We start from the raw sequence: 19717 nt of genomic DNA, 5'->3' as shown, positions 1-19717 counted from the left end.
AAATGGACACTTTCCTTTTTCTTGCTTCCTGGCCCACACCCTGCTCCTGCCTCCATTTGGCACTCTTTCCACCCCTTTACTTTTCGTCTTTCACCTTCTATCTTTTTTTCTTGCATTTTTTAAATTGTTTTGAAAAAGATTTTAAGCTGTGAGTCAAACATTTTTTAAAATCACTGAATTCAGTTATACATGTTTTTTTTGTTTTTTTTAATGATCCCTAGCAATTCTCCTTATGGACCAGTGACCATGTTAGAAATGGGTTTCCTGCTTGTTATTTTTCTTCACTACTTGACTACTTGTTTCTCTGCATTTCTCTTTTTTTCTTTCTACATTTGCCTCTTCAGTATTACTTTAATTTCCTCCTTGGGCTCAAGTCACTAATGAGTAAACCTACTCATTAGGTTTTTCTTCCTCTTCCTCTTCACCCTCATCTCCTTTTAGTTGGATTCAATATGAATAGAAAGTATGCTTTCAACAGGGGTAGGCAAATGTGCTGATCATCTGTTCTTGCAAATAAAGTTTTGTTGGCACATAGCCACCACCACTTTTTCATGCACTGTCTATGGTTACTTTTGTGGTACAGTGGCGGAGCTGAGCTGGGCACAGTAGTACATGTCTGTAATCCCATCTGAGCACAGTAGTACATGTCTGTAATCCCATCGGCTCAGGAGGCTGAGGCAGGAGGATTGCAGTTTCAAAGCTAGCCTCAAGCAATTTAGCGAGAATGTAAGCAACCTAGCGAGAACCTGTCTCAAAATTGAAACATTTTTAAAAGGGCTGGGTATATGGCTTAGTGTTTAAGCAACTCCTGGGTTTAATCCCTGGTACAAAAAAAAAAAAAAGGTGGAGCTGAATAGTTGAGACCCAGACCTTTCAGTGGCCTGCAAAGCCTGAATTATAATCTGGCTTTTAGAGATAAATTGCTGACTCCTGCTTCAAAATAATTTCTGTATTTATTAAATGAAGGCTTGTCTTTATTTGAGAATTCAGGTGAGTTGAATCTTGTTTCTCCATCCTGAAGCATTTTACATTTGGAAGTCCCCCCACCCCAACTTTCTAGCTTGAAGGCAATTGTGTCCAAAAGAAAAAAACTCACTGCGTATCAAAGCACCGTGTTTTAATCAGCTTTTTTTGCTACTGTGACCAAAATACCTGACAAAAACAATTGTAGAGGAGGCTCACAGTTTCAGAGGCCTCAGTCCATGGGCAGCCATCTCCATTGCTCTGGGCCCAAGGTGAGACAGAACATCATGGCAGAAGAGTGTGGTGGAAGGAAGCAGTTTGGGACACAAGAGCCAAGAAGCAGAGAGGGAGCTCTCTCCCCTCACCAGGAACAAAATAAATAACCCTGAAGGCACGCCCGCAATGACCTACCTCCTCCTGACACACCCTACCTGCCCACCTCACCACCCAGTTAATCCTTTCAACTGGATTAACGCATTGGTTAGGTTAAGGCTAACATAACCCAATCTTTTCACTTCTGAATGTTCTATTATTGTCAAATACGTGAGCCATTGGAGGACACCTCATAGGTAAACCATAACAACAAGGCAGGTGGCACCAAAAGGTTTTCATTGTGTTGTGTCTGTGGGTTTAGGTGTGTTACCCACCTGCCAACAAAGATGATTTTGTTGTAAAGATTTTTGCAAATCTCATAGCTGAAAGTTTACAAATCATTTTTGAAAATGTTAAATGCTGGAGAAAGGATTCTGTTTTAATTTAATATGGCACCTAGAATACTGACACGTGTAATGGCATTCCAATATAGTTTGATTGGGTGGGTGGTCTAGCTGAAAATATTTTACACAAATCCACTTACAGGTTGGTTTCATTAATATGAAATTAATATAGATTAAAATAGTCATAGCATTTTAAGGCTTGGAAATATTGTAGAGATCACCCCTATTTTAACCCTGGGCTTTTTAGCAGAGATGAAAGAAAGACCAATTTTCCCAAGATATTCTTAGTTTGTGGGAGAGTAGTCCTGGGGCCCAGATTGCTGTATTCTCACACCAATCTTTTTCTAAATCATAAATCAGTGATAACTAGCCACACAATTGGTAACATTCTGACTAATGTGAAAATTAATTTTATTCTTTTCTATAAAAAGAGAAGCTGCTAAATGAAACTATGATGTGTGACTAGTGATCTTTATTGCAGGTCTATTTCTTCTGTAATCAATAACCAAACTTTTCCCATTGGTGACTGTGCTCTTTGCCTCCCAGTGTATTTGAATGAAAACAAAATAAAAATAAAACAATAACCAACCTCTCCTTATCCCCTATCCCCACAAGAAAGGTCAGATTTTAAAAATCTACTTTATTCATTCTAATTCATCCTGTGTGGTTGTCAATTTCTTCCTCTTTTATAATTTTTATTATCTTTCCTCATAAAAATAACACATATATATTGTAGAAAACTTAAAACTCAGGAAAGTCTAAATGAAATGCAATCACCTGTAATCCAACCACCCAGATGATGTATAGCTGTGTGTATATTTTCATAATTGTTTTAAGACTGTATAATTTTATATCCTGCTTTCTTAACTTTATAGCATGAGGATTTCCCCCATGTCGCTGGGGATGTTTGAAAAGTGTTGTTTGAAAAGTTACCTCGTAGTCTATCTTGTGGAGAAACTGCATTTTCTTATTTGCCTTTTGGACGTTTCAGTTCTCTTTCTGGCTTGTTTTTGTTTTTTTGCTATTAAAATACTTCTCTGTAATATTAGTGGCCTGACACTCAAGTCTAATCATTATCTGATTATATTCTTGTGGGAGAGTTCTAAAAGGGCATGAACTTTTCTGAAAAAGCTCAGATCCATGTTGCCAAACTGATTTCTCTTCAACCCCAAATAATTATTAATCCTTCCAGGAGTGTAGTAGGGCCTATTTGGAGCATCTTTGAAGGGCTATAAAAGAAACCTTTTAAAACATTCCTTTTAGTATGTCACTTTCCTACTAGGAAGCTTCCAGTGACTGCAAGATGGGATTCTTAGTATACCCTCTTCCATTTCTTCACATCCAGTTGATCTCTCAGCCCCTGCAATCTGGCTTCTGCCTCCATCTGCCTGCCTAGAGGCATCAAGGAAACAGCCTGGAATTGGACTGAGTCAGGAAACTAGGGTTCAAATCTCAGTCCTGCCACTTACTAGTAAAAGACCTTGAGCAAGTAACTTAATTTTGTGCCTGCTTCCTCAGCTTTAAAATGGAGATAATAAAAGAGAGCTTGGTTTGTGAGGCTCTCATGAGATAATAGATGTAAGAAATGCTTTTAACATCTATAGGACTATGTAAACCTTAGGGGGTATGTTGTTATTTAGAGTAGTGTGTGTGTTATTAGTGCTGTCTCCCAAACATTTCTGATTCCTTTTAGGTCTGTGATAGATTTCCACTTGCCCACCCATTTCACTTGGATGTGCTCATGTGACTGACTTTGGCCAATGTGATAGGAATGGAAGTGACATGTGCCCTCAGGGGCAGAATCTTTTGAGAGCTGGGCCTTCACCTCTCATCCCACTGTCTATTTTGAGACAATCTTTTCTTCTCAAAACTCATTTACAGGAGCTGGGCATGGTGGTGCAGTCCTGTAATCCCAGTGGCTCCAGAGACTGAGACAGGAGTATCACAAATTCAAGGCCAGCCTCAGCAACTTAGACCCCCTGAGCAACTTATCAAGATCCTGTCTCAAAATTTAAAAAAGGGAGAGGGGATGTGATTCAGTGGTTAAGTGCCCTCGTTCCATCCCTAGTACCACAAACAAACAAAGTCATATGCGACAGTCTACCCTTATCTGCCTCAAAGTCATATAATCTCTGAACTTTCCTGTTAATGTTTCCCAATCTGGCCCCTATCTTTTCACCACTGGAAAGATGACTTTGAAGATACACTAGTGATTTCCTTCTGCAAATAAATCAAGGATTTAAAAAAATATATTCGTGGTAAATAAATGTAATGATGACATAGGTTTCATTTGAGGTGGGGGGTTAGTTCAAGTGTGTTAAGTACTTTCAACTGCTATAAATAGCTTTTTATTTTTTTTACTTGAAATGTTGGTGGTGGGAGATGCACAGTGGCCCTCCATGCTGTACTTATACTGACTTGTGACATCTATTAATTTAGTGATTTAACTTCTAAATTTTGAAGGGTGGTATATTTAATATGAATTATAATATGGCATTATATTTTAAGTTTCTTAAGGGAGGAGGCCATTCTACACTTTGATTTATCAAACATTAAAATCAGAAAAGAACATACATGTTTTAAAGGACTTGATGCATATTTGGCACCCCTTAAAACATTTCTTTTTCCTTTCTGTTTCTTCCAGCATCATGCGACAAAATATGCAGATAGTAGTCATGCTAGAACTTTACAAATTGGTTGTCTATTGATTCCAGCTTTCCAGAGGGCCTGTTATCTATCTTTTTTTATTTGATACTAGAATATGTGGAATAGTCATCTTCATTGGTAAATACTGGCATGGTAATTATATTCAGTGTTGATCTTCAGCTATAACACAAAGCTATCAATTTATATCAACTCTGCTGATAGAAAAAAAAATGTCAGGGGCAGAGTATGAAGGTGTTTTTTTTTTTTTTTCCTAAATTTTATCTTTCTCTGTGGGCCAGTGCTAGTGTGCATCTCTGGTTTATATCATAAAATATTTTAGTGTCTGCTTATTATAGTATCATAACTCCCTGAGATTTACCAAGGACAAATATCATCTTAATATTATATTGTTTTTCATTTCACCAGGTTTGCTTCATAACCTCGATAGTTATTTCTAGTTGCGATTCTGTTTCCTCTCTAAATGTGTTAATAAAATGCTCGAATTAAGATTGGCTCTGCTCCAGAATCTGATATGGTCACGCTTCAAGTAAGTGATAAAACTTGTGACAATATAGCACTTGGAGATCTTTGGATGCATCCTAACTATACAAGTGGGGAAACTCATAGTTCCTTATAGAGTTAAATTAAGGTCAGGCCTGGTTTCCGACATGAAGTTCAGATGTATTGGCAGATCCCCATGCTTGCATTTATTATACTGTAATTTGGGGCTTAAAGAGTTATATCCAGTCCATCCCCAACATCTGGATAGTGTTTATAACGATCACATTTGATCCTAATGTAATTTTGTTGGGGAATTCACTAGAATTCCTCTGTTGGCTACATTACAACTGAACATGAGATCTGCTAAAATATTACCCCAAAACGAGAGAATATCCATAGAGAATACAAAAATAGATAGATTTCATTCCCTCCTTTCTCCCCTTCCCCCACCTCTAGCCACTAACCCACCCTGTCCATCTATCTGGGCTTCCTTGCCTCCATTGATAAAATGGGGGTGATGCTTTAACAGCAGCCAATATCTGTCAAGGGGTTTGAACCTTGAAAAGCAGAGCAGGCACAAAAATCTTTCAAAGATGATTATTGTACATGTGCAACCACAATGGCAGTGTCACAGACTGCTGATGTTTTGAAGACATGGGCTTGAGGGCAATTTTCCCTTTCATTTTCATTTTGATTTAGATGCTATTCCTTAGGGTTAGGAAGACATTATTTAGAAAGTAGAGCCAAAGGATTGGTTTAACCATCTTCCCCCATCAATGGGACCCCCCAATGAATCAAGCTGAACCGTTTAAGGGCTGTAAAGGGAGACTTTAATTGTGGGAGATTGACAAGGGGACACTGGGAAGTTTGGCAGTGCAGTTTCAGGACCTCCCAGCCCTGCCAGCAGGAAGATTATTAGCATATTTCATGTAATTTGTGCATAGCTCTGTACCCTTCCCATGAAATAATTTTAACATTCAAAAAGAGACAGATGGGAAGGAAAAAAAAAAGACAGATAGGGAAGGACAGAGACTCTAACAGTCTTTGGAGAGGGAAAATTATTTCATTAAATCTAAAGAGCATATGCTTTTCTGATGTATAGCATATGCAAGTCTATGCAAATTATTTAATAGCAGTGCACTCAGGGTAATTTCCATTTCCTCCCTCGCTTGTGACGGGAATATTCCTTTTAATCAGATTAGATGACATCCTCCTCAAACTTTTGGGGGTTTCAACTTAATTTACCATGCTAAATAGTTAGGGTAATTTAAAATAAAGCAATCAGTGGGCTGAAAAGAATGAAGCCAAACCTCATTTCTGTGTTTGCGATGCAGGGCTGGCCGGCTGTGTGAGCCCCACAGGACTTCGTTCCCCCCCCCTCCTCTCCCTGCTCCCCAGCACCCTAGACCTTGGCAGGGTTTCCAGTGGCCAGTTGCGTTGTTTTGATGGCACCTAGACAGATCTGTTTCCCATCCACCGAGCGTGCATGTGATCCTGCATTCCTTTGGGTCTCCCCTGACTGTCACAATTTACAGTTCTGCCTGCAGCAATGATGGAGAGATGAATTCACACCCCTTCAAAACTTTTTCACCTGGGGAGGTCATGGACTCCTGAAGGGGCCTTTGGAAGAGTTGGAAGGGTCCCTGTAGATTTTCCACTTTAGATGTTGGAGGGAAAGGGAGCAGCATTCCATCTCGTACCAAGGATGGACAAGCGTTACCCAGGGAAGTCATGGCAACCAAAAATTCATGGGAGACACACCCTGAAAGGGACAGCCACTTATCCATGGCACCCATGCTGCCACAGTAGTGCTAGCCCTTGGCAAAGCTGTAAAACTGGTTTCAGGGCATTGCTTTCAGTAGGGCAGGCTGGGTACTGCACAGGGAGGTTTATCTTCTTGAAGTCATAAGGGAATTTGTGTGATATAGGTACAACATTCCAGCAGGTGGCGGTAAAGTGTCTTGAGGAAGGAGTTACTTTAAAACCGCATCAAGTTACAGTTTGGATTAGACTAGAGGCTGGCTGGCCTCCTCTTTCACAGCCCTCAGTTTTATGGGCGGTGGTGTTTGGGAAAGGGGAAGATTTTAATTGCTTAAACTAATTCCTTGCAAAGTGTTAGCAGATGAGGTTTAAATATCATCATATTAAGACTGCTAGGGATTTACTAGCCACCAAGATATAAAAGAATGAAATTTAATGGTGAAATTTTATGTACCAAGACAAAGAGTTAACTTTTTTTTTAAACTTCATTTCTCTTTTTCTCTTTAAACTCACCCCCATTCCAAGGCAAGACCTCCTCTAGGATCCTGGTTTGAGATCTTCTCCTAAGACCTGCTCCCTCCTAAGACTTGCCCAGGGAGATGTTCTTGATCAAAGGCTTGTCCCCAATCTGGAGTGTGACAGATGGAAAAGACAGGCTGTCCTCAATTAACTTTTATCATTATTAAGGCCACAGCAGGATGTGGCTTTCCAAGTGGCCACTGTGTCTTTCCATTGCTTATTTTCATGAACCTCCCCCACCCCCACCCCCGCCCAAGATAATCCTTTCAGATGATTGTCACTTTCCCCACTTCACAGAAGAGATAACATCAGGAAAGTTGAGGGGACATCTCCAGTTAGCAAATCTTAACCTGTCTGACCCTAAGGCCAACTCCATGTTGGTAGGCTGCTCTCCTTCATGTCAACTAAAAATGGGATTAAAGTAGCCTTCTTCCTTATTATTTTGTGGGCTTTTTGTTGTTGTTTAATAGGTAAGATTATATACATGATAAAGTCAGATACACAATCACAGAAGGTTTCTTTTCTTCCAGACGTTATCCCTGCCGGGCCACCTTCCCCTAGGCAACTGGCCATGACTTACATAAAGTGGATTCTTTCATAAATATTTTGGGATTTTATGTTATATAAATATATATAAATATAAATAAATATATATGAACATAAATATATATACATATATAAATAAATATATATACATATATATGCATATATACTATATATATATATATATATATATATACACACACATACATATACATACACACCTTTGTTCTCACATAATGGTAGTTGGGTAAACACCCTTGTGTCTTTTCTCATTCAATGTTACTCTTTAGGTGAGCAAATTCTTGTTTGTAGCAGCCTCAGAGTTGGAAATACTTCCTATTGTAGAGACCATAATTTTATTTAACTGGAATTAATTTATTAACTTATATATTTATTAAAATGAGATTGATGTGTACAAATATATGCCTTTAAAAATTTTTGCTGGACATATATGCCAAATACTCCAAAACTAGATTAACATCTGGCCTCCTCCCAGAGCAACGTTAATTACCAGGTATGTTGTTGAAGAATTTGTTTTGTGCTTTAAAAATACATTACTATCACTTTTAACATATGTATGTGTCTACATACATACATACACAGGCACACACACAAGTTATTTGAACTAGAATTAGAGGTTACCAAAGAAAGATACCAGAGTCTCCAGATATTCAAGAAAAGTTAGCCTCACTTAAGGGATCCTTATGCATTTTTACAGCACTTAGACAACTAGATAGTCCATGGCCTGTCCAAACCTGTTTGACTTCTTTGGAGGAGGATGAGATAAATCAGTAAGAATAAAATAAGAATAGGTCAAACTTCCAGGGGGGAAGGAAAGAAATAACAAAAGAAAAAAATTTATACTCTCTACAGATAAAGACATTTCTTTCTGATCCAGTAAACTTTAAGCTCTTTGGTTAGAAAAATTCTTTCTGGGCTGATGTGAATACTGGTCTCCTTTCTCGCTGACACCTTAAGATGAATTATAACTCTAAAAGTATTCAGGAATCCCCCCAAAGATGGAATTTATATTTCATTAATTTTGTATGCTCCCTAGAAGTTACAATGGGATAAGGCAGGGAAGAAAGAAAGAAAAAAATATTTTATAATAGAGAGACCAGGCAGACACTTGTGTGAATATGAAGAAGATATACCTTATACCTCTGTCAGTCAGACAAGTTGTCCTGTTATAAGTAATAAATATGATGACTTAGTAAATTGAATATTGCTTAAGGGTGATAATTATTACAGAAAATCAGAAACTAGAGTAGGTTAAGGGGAATTGGAAGAACCAGATCAGGGTTGGGAAGGTGACCAGGTTGCAATGTTAAATATATTGGCCAGTGTTGCTCTCACTAGGAAGGTAGCATCTGAGCAAAGACTATGTAGATGTGAGGGAGGTATCTGAGGCAGATGGATAGCAGCATTTGTTGAGAGGGAAGAGGATTTGGAAAGAGAGAGCCAAGTCACTAAGGCAGGAGATTGGATGCTGTGCTCAGTGACAGCCAGGAATCCACTGTGGCCTGAGCAGGGTGGGTGAGGAAGAGGGGATGGATGTCAGAGAAGTGAAGGTGGAGAGCAGTTGATAGAAGGCATTATAGGGAATTGCTAGGATTTGGGCTTTTAGCTTGGGTGAAAGGGGCTTTTGAGAAGAATAATATCATGTAAATTACGTTTCCAAAGGATTCTTCTGAATAGAATGGAGGTGGCACGGTAGAAGTAAGGAGACAAAAGAGGAGGTTATGTCAGTGGTCTAGGTAAGAGATGGCTTTGATATACGGAATCATCAATGAGGGTGCTAAGAAGTGGTAAGATTGAGGTTCTTTTATGAAGGCAGAACCAACTGCCTTTGCTAGACATTGGATAAGGATGTAACAGGAAGAGAAGACTCAGTGACAACCCCGAGACTGTTGGCCTGAATGATCATAAGATGGATTTTCCATTTTCACACCTGCCCCAACCCCCAAAAGCAGGCTGTAGATAGAGCAATTTTGGAAGGGACATAGTAAATTTGAGATATTTGTGAGAAATTCAAGAGGATATATTCCTCTGGAGCTCAGGAGAGCTGTCCAGAGGTATAACTGTGGGTGTCCTCAATAGTGATAGCCCCAAGAAGAGTAAATAGAAAATAATGCAAGGGAATGAGTCCTGGGACTCTCCAATATTTTACCACAGGAAAAGTTGAGGAATATCCAGCAAGGCTGATAGAGAACCATGAGTGAGGTGTGTTGGGAACCAATGAAGACAGAGTCCAATTCTCCAATGCCATTTCTTCTATGTGTCCCCTCCAATGGGACTGGGTGCTTCTATCACAAGACTTTGCAGTGGGAGCTACTCGCCTCTGGCCCTTCAGCCTCTATAATGCGAGGACCCAATGTTCCTCTCCTTGGTAGTATGAGTCCTCACCAGACACCAGACACTGGTGCCTCGATCTTGGCCTTCTCAGCCTCCAGAACTTTTGTTGTTTATAAATCACCCAGTTTCAGGTATTCTGTTATACTAGCACAAATGGACTAAGGTATCGACTCCCCTGTAGTGAGATTACATGTCCACACCACTTGCCATGTACCTTTACAGAGCTCTCCTCTGTGAGTGGAGAGACTTTCCTACCCCAGTGCCACTTAGCTTGAACATATGACTTGCTTTGGTCAGTGTAAAAAGCAGAATCCTGGGGCAGGAAAGATGGTGGAATGAGATGGACATCATACATTACCCTAGGTATATGTATGACTACACATAGGGTGCGACGCTATGTCGTGTACAACTGGAGAAATGAAAAGTTGTGCTGCAATTGTGTACAATGAACCAAAATGCATTCTGTTGTCATCTATACCTAACTAAAATAAATTAACTACCAAAAAAAAAAAAGCAGAATCCTGGATGGACTTACTTTATTTTTTGCATTCCTGGACAATTTTCCTGAGAAGCACATGTCTGGGTAGCTGCTGGTTGAAGGAGAATGAAGGATGCATGGAGCATAGACCGTGTAGATGTGAGGGAGGTATCTGAACTTAGCCTAGTGTCTGACCATATCTGCCCCATTTGACCCACAGACCTGTGAGTATAAGAATGAATTGCTAATTATTATGAGTCACTGGGTTTGGGTTTATTGTTATAATAGTAATAAGCTTACATCTTGCTGTAAGCCACTGAGCTTGTTATACAACATCATTGCAACAATAACTAACTATTATAATCCCATAAGAGTTCCCCAAAATATTTTTACAACCCATCAAGAAGGAGAATCTCCCTACCATGGTTAAAACTGCCATCACTTGACTTAGCTAAATGATGTGACATTGTATTAAAACTAATAAAAGTCATTAACAAATATTTTACAGTAGATACTTTGAGACTATAAAATCTCATTCCACTTTGACTCTCTAATTTTTGCATTCACCGATGTTTCTTGCCAGAGTTAATTATTACTATAATGATGGCCAAATGGTGGCTTTCTAATTCTGTTTTTCTTTCTGTTTTTATTGGCTAGCTTTCTACTTCAAGGAAGAACATTCTCTTCGCATTCATTCATTCATTCATATCAATTTAGACTCATGAATTCTTATTTAGCCAATTGGTTATATTCCATTACTGTTATTATCTATTGCATGCTCACATTGTTCATATTTGAATGTTTGGGAGCCCCTTCAAATTGGTTTTGAATTCATGTCTTATAGATTTAGAGTTTCTTTCATTGTACCATTCATATTACTATAAGAGTGAGAAAGAGGAAAATAAATGCAAAATTAGAAAAAAAATGAAGTAGGTACAGTTTTGGCGTAGATTCAGCACTCAGTTAAAATTATAACTAGTTAAAATGCTAGCTGTCTTGGATTTTGATTAAAATTCTAGCTGTCATGTCTTAGTTGAATGGCATTGGGCAAGTTCTCTGCCTTACTGTTCTCTCATCTGCTTATAAAGTACAGAGGATGAGATTTATCTTACTAAATTGTAAGAATTAAAAAATAATAATGTGCCATATTTAAAAGACATGCACAATGCCAGCACATATTTAGCATGCAATAAGTGGTAGCTATTGCAAATTCTACATAATTATTAGCCACACTGTCCCCCCACCCCACTAAAATGGGGACAAAAGTCTGTCTCACAGAATCATTAAAAAGATTTAATGAAGTAGCATCTGTAAAACCACTAATCACACATAAGCACCCAAAAAAATGTAAACACTGGGACTGATATTATTGTTCTGTGAGTTTCAGCTTCATCATCATTAAAAGGGCAATGATATCCACATCACAGATTTGTTGTGAAGATTAAAGGAAATTACATATGTAAAACTCCCAGACCAGCACCTGGCATTTAGAAAGTACACCATAAATGGGAATTATCATTATTGCAAAGCAGACCTAAGAGCATCTGGAGAAGTTATACAGATGCAAAAATACCATTTCACCTGAGGATAATCGTGCATGCACTCGTGAGCCCATGTGTATCTGTGTGCAAGTGTGTGTGTTATGTGTGTGTGTGTGAAAAGCCAGTGACTGTTTACCACTCTCAGAGTTTGAGTCTCTTGTTTTCCTTGATCATCACTTTCTGCTTTGGATTGAAGGAGAAGCTATACTTAAACGTCATTGGTCTGGTTAAGTGCAGTGATTTAAAGATGCACTCACATTCCCTAATCTCATTTTTATCCACTTGCCTCTAACAGGGATTCTAATCAGCCTCCCCGCTGATTTACTTCACTTCCTGTAATAAAAGAGCACTCAGAAGTGACATGAAAGCCACAAAGGCGGTCACAGAGGGAGCAGCACCTCAGCTGAAATGGATAGAAGGCTGTTTTAACAGTAAAAGCAACAGATCCACATTCATGTTTATAAGTTAGTGAGTCCTGCCTTAGTTTAAATTCTCTATTTTCATTTCAAAATAATAGCATTCAGGGGATCTGCAGCCAAGCAAGCCTGACTCCACATTGTTTATTCTTCACAACCAAGATTGGTGATTTGGACATAGAGTCTCAAAAAAAAAAAAAAAAAAAAAAGGGTAAATAATGCTTGGCACCCAGTGGCTATCATGGAGAGAGGTTTAAATGGCTCAATGCCAGCCTAGTACTATCCCTTCTCATTCATTCATAATAAATGCCAAAGGCATTTTATAATTGAACATGTTACAAAAAAACCGAGATCATCCAGTTCAATGCTTTAAGCAAGCTGGGGTGGCGCTAAAGTTCAAATAATCCAACAAAGAATCTAGAAAACATTTGTGTTTAGCTGGGTATTGTACTTAACACAGTACCCGGGGCTGATTTTATTTAATTCTCACAACAATAATGGGTGCTAAATACGCTTATTATTTCACTTACAGACTAGCAAACTGAAGTAAAGAAACTGCTTTTACAAGGTCATCCAGCCAGTGGTTCATGAGGTTTCCCACTGAGGCAGCCTGACCCCAGAGTTCAAGCTCTTATTCTCCTCTAAATACCAGAGGGATTAGATTTTTGTTATTACTGCTCTTTTGTTTTTGATACTTCTATTTGATTATGAAGCTGTCAGTTGCACTGGGAATTCACTTCAAGCCAAGTAATGACATCAGACGATGCTGAATGAGGATTGCTTCCGAATTCTTTGTGGATGTGGACCACTTCCTGATACCCTATGCCCACTCCCAGACCAGTGCGAGACATTAGTCCAAGGCATGGCGTTGCCTGTCAAGCATTTAATTTTCAAAAAGCTACCCATAAATGCCTATTTGGATTGTACTATGAAAGTTTTTTTTTTTTTTTTTCAACTGCAGTATCCAGCTATGTGGCTTCTGTTTAGTCATTTAACCCCCCTGGTCCTCATTTCTGAATCTGTACTTTGAAGGGCTAGATGAGACCTTAGATAATGTTCCTTCCAGTTCCGACCCGCTGAGTTTCTAAATGGCTGAATAACTATTCTTTTATTTCAGTTCCTCAACCTCTGCAGGAGTCACCCCTCCCCACCACCCCCCCTTCCCCTGTGGAGCTTCCATTTTTGCCCCTGTATTACAGTTTCCTCCCTTTTCTACCCTTTCTTTCTTGATTTTTAAAATTTTCCTTTCTCGTGCTCTATTCTCTCCTCCTGCTTTTAATTTCTATTCTCTGCCCCTTTTGCTATCTTGCCCTCACCCCCCTCATTTTTTTTCTTGTCCCTATATTTCTTTCTCCATCTTTCTCTTCTGCATCTCTCTTTTCTCTGGATTTCCTCCCTTGCCCCTTGCTTCCTCTCCCTTTCCTTTGTCTTTCTTTCCCTGAGTTCAACATGCCTTCCATTTCCTTGGCTGCACTTTTGAGATACAAATAGATCCCTGGAATATAACAAAGGAAATTCAGAACCCATGGTACATTTCTTGCAAAAGAGAGCAATGAACACTTGGGATAAGAGGAAGTTTGGGTCTTGAAAATAAATTATCTTGGTTTCTCTGTGGCATACAGAGCTTCTCTTCATTATCTCTGCAAATATGATTGACGTTCTAACTCAACAGAAGCATTTTCTTGGGTGGGTCAGGTTCTGATCCTCTTCTAGAATAATCTGGGGCACCTTCCTACAGTAAAAAAAAAAAAATAGCACTAAAAAATGGCTAGCTTTGTTTAGGAAACTTGAAACAGAATGATGATCCTTAAGACACTCACCCAAACTCATACCACTGTTATGTTGGTGGGCCAGGTTGAGAAGACATTAATCTATCAGCTAGATATGGGCTCTGAATAGATACAGCTGACGATGTCAATACTGTATTTTTGTATACTTAATACTTCACAAATATGTTTTGTATCCCTTCATTTTGGATTAGATTATTAAAGATGTATCCTTTTCTAATAGGCCTCTTCTAGAGCCCAGATATTTTAGAAAAATAACTATTTTGGGATCTTTCATTGACTTGTTGGCCCATGAGGCATTCATTAGTGGGTTGTGTCAGTATCCTTAGTGACAAAATCTTTCTTGAAGATAACCATTTTTTTTAGGTATTTTTTTCTGTGCCAACTGAATTGGGATTAGCTTTTTAAAATAAAACATGTTTGCCAACAATCTTTATTTTAAAAGTCAATCATGTTTATAGAACTTGTTTGAAATTCTTGCTGGAATCTGGGACTTTATACCATGTGCTGTTGAAAATACCTACATCCTTTCCAAGTTGCCATTCTTATTTTTCAGGGGGAAAGACCAAATGCTAAAATTATCAGTATGCTTCTGGCATTGTTCATATGCCATACCAATATTTTTAAGGACGTGCAAATTGACCTATGTTTGATGGAAAAGAGTGAATGAATTATCTTCGATTCCTCATTTCTGCCAAATAGTTCACATACCTTTTGTTAGAGACCTCAAGATAATCACAGCATTTAAAAGGGGCTAAGTTGATATTTGGTTCAAGAGGGCTCCTACCCTTCTCTCAAAAAGTTGGATTCTAGCCTCAACGTATTCATCAGATTTGGAATTTAATTTAATTCTGGGGAAAACAGTTTCTGTATAGATTTTTTTAATAAAAAAGAGATTTCAGAAGTGCGATCAGGTGGTCTCCACACAGAGACCTACAGGACACTTCCTGATCTGGGGACGACCCCCTTGTGTAAAAGGACCATGGCTGCTCAGTCCCTGGCTTAAACAACAGCTGGGGCGGCTCTGAAGCAGCCTACTGCGCCTGGGGTGGGCTTACATCCGAAAGCGTCTGGGCCCATGGGAGCTCTGAATTCCGAGTCGGTCCACAGGGGGCGGGTCAGCATGATAAATGGCCTCTCCTCAGTGATGTGTGGAATATCCACCAGGGTCTTTTGCACCTGAGATACAGAAAATGTTAGTGGGTGGGGGTGTGCTTCTGAAAGACAAATCCAAGAAAAAGATTCCATGAAAAGAGCATGCGCTCCCTGTGGTTGTGGTGGGACCTGCTCTTCAGGAATTGACCTCCAGACCGCTTGCCAGAAAGTGAGCCCCCAAAATTCACTGTCTCCTGCAGCCTTTAGTCACCGCAGGGTTCCTGAAGGGGAGGAGGATGCTCTCTCTCCACTGCAGTCTTTCCAGAGAGATGATATTTTGACACCAACACCCATCACCTCCTTGCTCATCAGCTTCACTGTACTGGGATCTTTCTAAGCTTCTGGAATGGCATTTCCAGAAAGAAATGTAGTTAGCCAGGCCTGCTCCAGTGTCCTCATTCTGATGATCAGAGACAGCAAGGCAGGCTGGGGCGAAATCTGCTGTTACTCGTGCAGAGGCTGCTCAGTCTGCATTGTTAACAATATCACTGTTCAAAACTGCGACGACGTGTAGGGCTGGGGCTGTAGCTCAGTGGTAGAGCCCCCGCCTCGCACGTGGGAGGCACTAGGTTGGAACCTCAGCACCACAGAAAAAGAAAGAAAGAAAGATATTGTGTTCATCTAACAACTAAAAAAAAAAAAAATATTTAAAAAATGAGATGTCTTACCCTTCCAAGGAAACTCAGCCATGTGGATTGTCTTTGTGAAACAGGAAATCCACACAGGGAAACAGGAAATCCACACAGCTGGCATTATCTTGAAATTGGGCCACCTTTGGAGCTTCGGATAAATGGAGAGATGCGGTTTTGCTTTGTATTGAAAACAAAACTTTCCAAACCCAGGTTTCTCACTTTGGAGTCATTTGACAAATGGCCAGTAGATGGCACATGAGCATCTGCTATAAGATCCAAAGCAAGCTGTAGCTATTTATCTTTACAAAACTCTTCTCGAAATGTTAAGCAAAGCTTTGACTGAAACGCAACTGTATTTGGACAAGCAGGTTTATTTTACTTTAGTGTTTTGTTATTAGAAACATACATATGTATGTATATATTTTACTGTCAAACCTTTAAGTTATGGAAAATATCCTTGATGGTTAGGATAGACTGTAAACTTTTACAGTATTATTTGCAGGCAGAGTTTCTAATCTCTTATTTAAACTTTTTCTTCATATGAGCCTTAGTGGTTATGTATCATACAATTGCTCAGTAAAACTCTGGAAAATATTTTTGATGATCTAAATACCCCTATGAGAAAAACACTCATGTAAGGGAGAAGTTGAAATGTAGTCTATTTAAAACAAAAACAAAAACAAAGCACATAAATGTTTTATATTTAATATATGCAGCTATGTGGAAATATGTACAGAAACACATTCAGCTTTTTATTAGTATTAGCAAGTACATGGATGTAGGTCAGTATAGGAATGCCCACCATCTCAGATGTCACTGTACCCTTTGACCTAACATATTTCAAACAGAAAATGACCCTTAGAACTCAATGGTAGATGCAGGATCTGGAGAAAAAGCTGTTTCCTCACTAAACAGACCATTGCCTTGGGTGGGAAGCCCGGATGCAACCTTCTACTCTCTCTTCGGATATTCTCTTACCTGGTCAGCAGGCAAACAAGTCACGGCAGAGTACAAACAAAGACTAAAGGACAGAATCAGAGATGCAGGTCAAATACCCAAACTGTTACTTGGAACAGAAATAAAATTTTGGACCAGTGATCAGAAGAATATTAATGAGACACACCAATGTTTCAAAGATATGTGTGTGAAGAGAAACTGTGGGAACATTTAAGTTGCATATGACATGGTGACTCCAGCTTGCGGGGTGGGCACGATTGACAGCTTGTTGGTGATTTTGTTCCATGTGAAGAGGCACAAGAGCTGCCACCTGGGATGCCTCTCTGCAACATGGAGGCTCTCATTTCCGTTTTCCTTGTTGTTTGTTTTTGTATGCAGCATCTGACGGAATTACAGGTCTCTTTTCAACCACAGCTATCGACTTCAACATTAACTCAGAGTTTATTTAAATGCTACATTTGATGAAGTTATACCTTGCCGAAAATAAAACAAATAATCATTCTCTGAGGCAACCTGATATCCCAGGGGAGGAGAGGTCCTGGGAGTGTCCACAGAAAGTGAGCTGGTATTGGGGGTCCATGGGAATTTTAATCATTTGGGTTGTAGGTTGGTTGGGGGGAATCTTTCTGGAAGTTGAGTGGGAGAGGAAGACAGACTAGAGATGCAGAAGGAGAGCAAAGCTGGACACATGGCATCCGTGCCCAAGGCTCTGTGTTAACAGCAATGGAAGCCTGTTAACACTAGGGGTGTCACTAGGAACACTGACCTGTTGGGGGGCAATGCCTTTGCTTAAGGCACCAGGAAGCAGATGCAAATATAGTCAGCTTCATCTGTGTGTAAAATAGTGATTACTAGAAGCTGGTGGAGAGAGAATGGAAGAATGGACAACAGGCACAAAAACACAGAGAGAAGGAATGAGTTCTACTGTTCCACATGGCAGGGCAATCATAGTTCCCAACAACCTATTGCATATTCTATGATGAACCATCAGAGAGGAACCCCATGGCTCCAAACACAAGAAATGATGAGAACATGGGAATTCCAATTACTCTGACTTCATCAGCACAGGCTGTATACAAGCCTTGAAATATCGCACTGTGCCCCATAAATATGCACGATTCTTGTAAGTTACTCGGAAATCAAAGATCAAACTCAAATGTGTCACGTCTGAGAGGCTTTGTAAGGTCCTTCCCTGAGGCAGGCGTGTTTCTACCAGCTTATTGTCTGTCCTGCACTAGGAAGAGAACAGCGAGAAGGAAAAAAAAAAAAACAAAAAACAAAGCCATGTGGAGCACAGTTGAATTCGAAATATGAGGAGAAAGAATATTGAGAGTTTACCAAATGGAAACAGGAATGAGTCTGTGGGAAAAGCAGTTTTATTTTCAGTCTTCCAAATAGATATTGCCAATGGCGAGCCATAAAAGCAAATATGAAAACTATTGAGGAACTGCTGACATACACAAAAAGGGACCAAGCCATTGTTCCAGCAAACAGTTAATCATGAAAGTGATATATGGCAATGGGGTCCACAGGAATGTTGAAGCCTTTTAAGGAGAGAAAGCACAGAGAGAAAAATACATCTAATTGCTTCTAAATGACCAAAACAAACTAAGTCTGATTCTGTCCACCTTACGGGGGGAGTTAAAGATGCTGGAAAAATCTGAGAGTTTGTTCAGTTTATTCAATAAAGAAGATGATTGTATAGTGCTAGATTTGGTATTAGGTCTGGTTTTGAGTTCATGTTCCAATGCACATTAACCGTGTGATTTTTAAGATGTCACTTAACCTCTTTGAATCTTAGTCTGAAAATCTCTCTTTATAAAAAAAATTCTTTTAGTTGTATATGGACGTAACTTTATTTATTTATTTATTTATTTAACGTGGTGCTGAGGATCGAACTCATTGCCTATCATGTGCGAGGCAAGATCTCTACCACTGAGCCACAACCTCAGCCCCCTTAGTCTGAAAATCTTATCTTCCTCAAAGACTAAATGAAAACATGCTACTAATGGACATAGAAATATTATTAATATTAATTATTAATAAATACTTATGGAATGCCTACAATATTTTTTTAATTTATTGGATGTTCACAACATTACAAAGCTTTTGACAAATCATATTTCATACATTAGAATCAAGTGGGTTATGAACTCCCATTTTTACCCCAAATACAGATTGCAGAATCACATCGGTTACACATCACATTTTTACATACTGCCATATTAGTGACTGTTGTATTCTGCTACCTTTCCTATCCTCTACTATCCCCCCTCCCCTCCCCTCCCATCTTCTCTCTCTACCCCTACAATATTTTTAAACATAGCTCATCAATTTTTAGAAAATTTTCATAATTATGTTCTAGATGCTGGTTGAAGTCTTTGTATCACTGGGGAGAAGCTATTTTTCCTAAATATTGAGTATACATATATGTCAGACCAAATTTGCAGGGCCTTCTGAAGATGGAACTTATTCTTTCCATAGCAAAACCATGAGAAAATAAATGATTGTTGATATTATTTTACAGAGAAGAAAGGGAGAAACATATTTTGGGGTTTCCTTGTGTGTTTTCATTGCTATTCTTGCCAAATTTTCTTCTGGGTCTACTTCTGCTCATTCTGACACAAATTACCTTTACAGACACAAGTAGTTAGCAGGGACTGTGGCTCAACATCCTAAAATTGAACTGCTCCTTAAAATGACTATGCATTTGGAGGCTCTACAATTTGCTAGCCTTGGCCTCAAGT

Source organism: Spermophilus citellus (assembly GCF_964194105.1).
Source record: "Spermophilus citellus genome assembly, chromosome: 10".
NCBI lineage: Eukaryota > Metazoa > Chordata > Mammalia > Rodentia > Sciuridae > Spermophilus > Spermophilus citellus.
The sequence above is the reverse complement of the archived record's forward strand: the minus strand, read 5'-3'. Positions refer to the sequence as shown.